The 6,098-nt window shown below is 46.6% G+C and overlaps 1 pseudogene; it reads right to left on the reverse strand.

The window, feature by feature from the left end:
• Positions 1-555: 555 nt before the first annotated feature.
• LOC104668526 lies at positions 556-906 on the reverse strand (annotated as a pseudogene).
• Positions 907-6,098: the final 5,192 nt, after the last annotated feature.

Consider the following 6,098-nt stretch of genomic DNA (forward strand, 5'->3'; position numbering starts at 1 on the left):
TTTTTTTTTTTTTTTTTTTTGTATTTTTAGTAGAGACAGGGTTTCACCATGTTGGCCAGGCTGGTCTCGAACTCCTGACCTCAGGTGATTCGCCCACCTCAGTCTCCCAAAGTGCTGGGATTACAGACATGAGCCACTGCGCCCAGCCCAAAAAGGCATTTTAAGCAAAAATTCTGAACTTAAAAACTGAAAATATGAGCCCAGGAGTTCGAGGCTGCAATGAGCCAATACTGCACCTTTGTACTCCCACCTGGGCGACAGAGTGAGACCTTGTCGTTAAGAAAAAAAAAAAAAACTGAAAATAGAAAAAGAGGGCTTTTACAATGTTGATGAACTCATCTTAGAGTGCATGATTTGTAAATAACTATCCATACATACTTTTGCAGTGATAACCACCGGAAAAATGAGAAGGTAAAAAAGCCAATCTAGACAGATTGCCTCTTTATGTTGGTAATACCAGGAGTCTTAAGAGAGCTGCTGTGGCCTGTGTCTCATTCATCCCAGCTTCCTTTCTAATCCTGTAGCTGATGATGAAAATGTGGTAAATCTTCTGGCTTACCTTTGATGCTTTTTCATTAATTCACTTCTGGTAGTAAATTGTGGCAAGTCTTCCACTTCCATCCCATCAGCCATTCCCATCACCTTGTCTAAAAGGTCTTTATTGTAACTGCAGCCCATGAAAAGGTGGTTGGCCCAGACCATGAAGAAGGGACAGCAGCTGGTCCAGGTGGCCACCACCGTTGGGTGGGTTGCGGTAGTTGGGCAGGTGGCGCAGGATGAATTCCATGTGGGCCTTCCATTGCTTCTCACTCTCTGAATAGAAGCGGAACTGCTCCATGAAGTCGGACACCTGCTGCACCCCGAAACCAGCTCCTCCACCACAGTGGCCACCTCGCCACCAACCATGGTGCCCATCGCCCTAATTTTTGTATTTTTAGTAGAGACGGGGTTTCACCATGTTGCCCAGGCTGGTTTCGAACTCCTGACCTCAGGTGATCCACCTGTCTTGGCCTCCCAAAGTGCTAGGATTACAGGCGTGAACCACTGCGCCTAGCTGAAAGCCATTTTTAATATTTCATTTTTTGTGAAAAAAAATTGTACTAAAAATGTTGGAGAGATATATCCCAAAATATTTACTGTGATTCTTTCTGAATAGTGAAATTGTGGATGCTTTATTTTTTTAATTATTTTTTCCACAGCAAATGTGTGCTACTCCTATAATAAAAAAAAATCAATAAAATGTAATTTTAAAAAGACAACATTTAAAGGCCGCTAACCTGAATTTTATTACCGTTAGCAAATTTTAATGTACCAGCAAGCTGGGTTCTCCCAGGCATCTATCTGCCTGAAATAATACCTGGGATTGTTCTTAAACCCAGGACTTTATGAGAACAACAAAGACTCTGAGGAGAATGATTAAACTCGTGTCATGAAATGAAAATGAAACGTTTCCAGCAGCCAGGCCCCGGATCTTCAGAAATACTCAGCAAATATTACTTTCCTTTCTTCTCTCCTTTCCTTCCGTTCAGCCTTTGACTAGGTCAAATGGCCTTTGAAGGTCAATGTCCCATGTCACATGTCCTTGTGGCTTCTTTTGACCACCGTCCCTCATGGACAGTCTACAAGCTGTTCTGGGTCTAGAGTCTGCCCTACGTGCCCACTTGATCCTCTGCAAGTGATCATCACCAAGTTGGATATTCGTTTTATTCCCCAGGCCCCCATCCTCCAAGCTAAAGGGATGAGGGGCACACCTGAGGTCCCTGTAGGATTCTGGCCCCAGGGGCAATTCCTTCCTCGTGCAGAATCTGCCCTCTGGGCAGGGATTAGGACTTATATGGATTTAAGCACATTGTGGACCCTGTAAACCACTGGGAACACTTGCTAGGGAATCCCAGCATCAACTCCATCAACTCTCACATCTCACTGGCAAGCTGGTGAGAACCCTTCTCTTGTCACAGTGAAAACAGGTCCCATGGCTGGGCGTGGTGGCTCACGCCTGTAATCCCAGGACTTTGGAAGGCTGAGGCAGGAGAATTACCTGAGGTTGGGAGTTCGAGACCAGCTTGGCCAACATGGTGAAATCCCATCTCTACTAAAAATACAAAAATCAGCCAGGCGTGGTAATGCACACCTATAATCCCAGCTAGTACTCGGGAGGCTGAGGCAGGAGATCACCTGAACCCGGGAGGTGGAGGTTGCTGTGAGCCGAGATCGTACCATTGCATTCCAGTCTGGGCGACAAGACTCTATCTCAAAAAACAAAAAAAAAAAAAGAAGAAGAAGAAAGAAAACAGGTCCCTGTTCTGTTCAGGTCTTCAGGGCAACGTTTAGGAACTCTGAAGCCAGAGTGTGTGGGCTCAAATCCTGTCCCCAGTGTTCACTCATCCCAGGCACATGGCTCATCCTATCTGCCTGCGTCCTCCTGGTCCATGTTAAGTTAATATAGGAAGTGCGAAGAACGGAGCCCAGTACACAGAAATCTGCACTCCGTGTTGGCTGTTCATGTTATTTGGACCCGAGCACTGTCTCCACAGGAGCAACAGGGGCAGTACTGAAGAGAGCACTGACCTTTTCCTCTGAAAACACTCCTTACAGTTAGCAACCCCATCCCGAATGGTGCTAGACAAAGCCCCAGCATTTCTTTTCAGGTGGAGCCAGAGTTGGCACCAACCTCAGCCTAGTGGGCAGCTTCTCTGCAAGGAGAGACCTGTCCTTCTGCCCCAGGATGCCAGAGGGTGACCCAAGAACTGACTCCCTCCCCTTTGGCTGGAAGGTTGGACATAGCTGAGTAAAACTGACCTTGGACTTAATGTTCTTCAGGGTAGGGACCGAGATGTGTATCAGACCAGAAGACAGCCAGGAGCCGCCCCCAGAGTAGCTTCTAGATGGTCCAAGGAGGGGTTGTCCCCAAACACCTCAAATGTGTTCCAGTGGGAAACGAAGCCTGCAGTGCTGTTTGTTCCGTGTTTGGACAGTCAGTGAAGTGGAGAGTAGAGAGTGAAATGAAGGACAGGCACATCTGTTGAAGATGTGGGGTCCAGGGCCTAGCTGCTAGCATGAGTATTTGGGTGGTCATGGGGTGTGGGTGTGGCTCTGGGAGGAGAGTTTTGTTGTTGTTGTTGTTTGTTTTTTTGTTTTTTTGTTTTTTTGAGATGCAGTTTCACACTGTTGCCCGGGCTGGAGTGCAGTGGCACAATCTCAGCTCACTGCAAACTCTACCTCCCAGGTTCAAGCGATTTCCAGCTAATTTTCGTATTTTTAGTAGAGACGGGGTTTCACCATGTTGGCCAGACTAATCTCAAACTCCTGACCTCAAGTGATCCACCCGCCTCAGCCTCCCAAAGTGCTGGGATTACAAGCATGAGCCACCACACAGGAGGAGAGTTTGAAAGCCCAGCTGCCCGCTGACACTTGGAGGTTACTGTCCCAACTGCAGCCCTTAGACTGTGTCGACTCAGGGCGCCTCTCAGCCTAATAGACCATGACACTTCCTCACACAGTCTATTTGACCTGAAACTTATATTTAGGAATTGCACTAAGGAAAATATTCTGCCACCAGAACTGTTCAAAACTTATTCTAAATGGTGCTTAAATTTTCCCAAATTTAAAAACAATACTAAACAATTTACCTGATTATCAACATAACCAGGTAAAGGTGAGAAAAAAAAATTCTAAACAATCAATAACAGCCAAACTTTGCTCAATCATGCTTTAAAAAAGTTAATTATCTGTCTATTTTCACCATAGAAAAAGTTTGCAGAACAGAATTTATTGCAGCCCTTTTGTAACCGGGAGGCAACAGACTTGAGAATAAAGGGAACGAACTAAAGATGGTAGAGCCAAATACCAGAAAAACATCTATGGCATCCTGGAGCAGCTCAAGAGACATCAGTAACCGCCTAGCTCCAGGCTTCTTGTTATATAAGAAAAATAGGCCAGGCAAGGTAACTCACAGCTGTAATCCCAGTACTTTGGGAGGCTGAGAGGGGCAGGTCACCTGAGGTCAGGAGTTGGAGACCAGCCTGGACAACATGGTGAAACCTCACATCTACTAAAAATACAAGAATTAGCCGGGCATGGTGGCAGGTGCCTGTTATGCTAGCTACTTGGGAGGTTAAGGCATGAGAATCCCTTGAACCAGGGAAGCAGAGGCTGCAGTGAGCTGAGATTGTGCCACTGCACTCCAGCCTGGGCAACAGAGTGAGACTCTGTCAAAAAAAAAAAAAAGAAAAAGAAAAAGAAAGTAAGGAAAGAAGGAAGGGAAGGAGGAGGAAGGAAAGGAAGGAAGGAGGAAGGAAGGAGAAGGAAAGGAAGGAAGAGAGAGAGAGAAGAGAGAAGAAAAGGAAGGAAGGAAGAAGGAAGAAGAAGAGGAAGGCAGAGAAGGATGAAGGAAGGAACGAGGAAGGAAAGAGAGAGAGAAAGATAGAGAAAGTAATGAAGGCAACAGGAAGAACTGAAGGCCAGTAAGGAATGTAAGAAGGAAGGAGGAAGTAAGTAAGGAGGAAGGCTTGATGAGTACGGGCACCCCCCACCTGTGGTTCGCCACCACACACCACACACACACACACACACACGAATGCATGCACATCCTGATGTTATATGATGAGGTAATAAACAGAATACCATCAAAACTGGTGTGAAAATGTATTATAAATGCGTGACAAGCAGTTAATAAAAATACACTATGAGAACCTTGTGGGGCTCCTGGAAGTAAAATCCATGAAAGTGTGGGCCCCTGACCAACACTGGGTCCCAAGCAGTTTTAAATTCTCAAGCTAGTCTCAGCTCAGCCTCCAGCTGTTAGTCCATTCCTGACTCAGTGCTCCTCCCAGTTCCTGGCTCCCATGGCTTCTCCTTCAGGTAGGCAGCTCTCAGCTGTGATTCTGTCATCACCGCATCTCCATATTTCAAGGTGGTGGTTTGCCCTATGACCTCAATCCTCTGATGATCTTTATTTTTATTTTTTTTATTTTTTTGAGATGGAGTTTCGCTTTTGTTGCCCGGGCTGGAGTGCAACGGGCACAATCTCTGCTCACTGCGACCTCCACCTCCCAGGCACAAGTGACCCTCCTGCCTCAGCCTCCCAAGTATCTGGGACTACAGGTACACGCCACTATGCCTGGCTAACTTTTGTGTTTTTAGTAGAGGTGGGATTTCACCATGTTGGTCAAGCTGGTCTCAAACTCCTGACCTCAAGTGATCCACTTGCCTCGGCCTCCCAAAGAGCTGGGATTACAGGCGTGAGTCACTGCGTCCAGCCCTGATGATCTTTTAAAAAGCTAATTTTCACTGTGTTCAACTTTTCTCCTGTGAGAATGGGAGTGATGGTTTCTAAGCTCTTAACATGTCAGAGCTGAAACTGAAGGCCTGTATTCCTTTTCAACGAGAAAAAGAGTGAAAAATTAAATACAACAGGAGCATTCTTACTATAGAAACCACTGCAGAGAAGGCTTTATTTATTTATTTATTTATGATACAGAGCCTTGCTCTGTCACCCAGGCTGGAGTGCAATGGCGTGATCTCTGCTCACTGGAAACTTCGCCTTCTGGGTTCAAGTGATTCTCCTGCCTCAGCCTCCCAAGTAGCTGGAACTAAAGACACACACCACCACACCCAGCTAATTTTTGTGTTTTTAGTAGAGAAGGGTTTTTGCCATGTTGTCCAGGCTTATCTCCAACTCCTGACCTCAAGTGATCTGCCTCCCTCAGCCTCCCAAAGTGCTGGGATTACAGGCATGAGCCACTGTGCCCAGTCTAGAAGGCAACCTTTAAACCGGGTCTTGGTGACTGGTTGGAGAAGAGTAGGGAAGGGAATTCCAGCCAGGAAGTTCAGCACAAGACAGGCACAGAGGTGCCAGGCCTCTGGTCCATATTCAGCGTACCACAGGCCACCTATTTGCCTGGAAGCAGGATTAGTGGAGTGTCTGGGGTGCAAGGAGATAAACACTGGAAAAGGTGGGTGCTGAGGACACTCCCTTCTTCTCTGGTAGACTCCCTCTGAAGGCGGCCACAGTGGGTGGAGATGCCTTTTCTCAGCATCATCATGGATCTCACAGTGGACGTTTACCGAGCACTTGCTGGCTGGCAGGCATTGTGCTA

The sequence above is a fragment of the Rhinopithecus roxellana genome, chromosome 17 (assembly GCF_007565055.1).
Source record: "Rhinopithecus roxellana isolate Shanxi Qingling chromosome 17, ASM756505v1, whole genome shotgun sequence".
Classification (NCBI taxonomy): Eukaryota; Metazoa; Chordata; class Mammalia; order Primates; family Cercopithecidae; genus Rhinopithecus; species Rhinopithecus roxellana.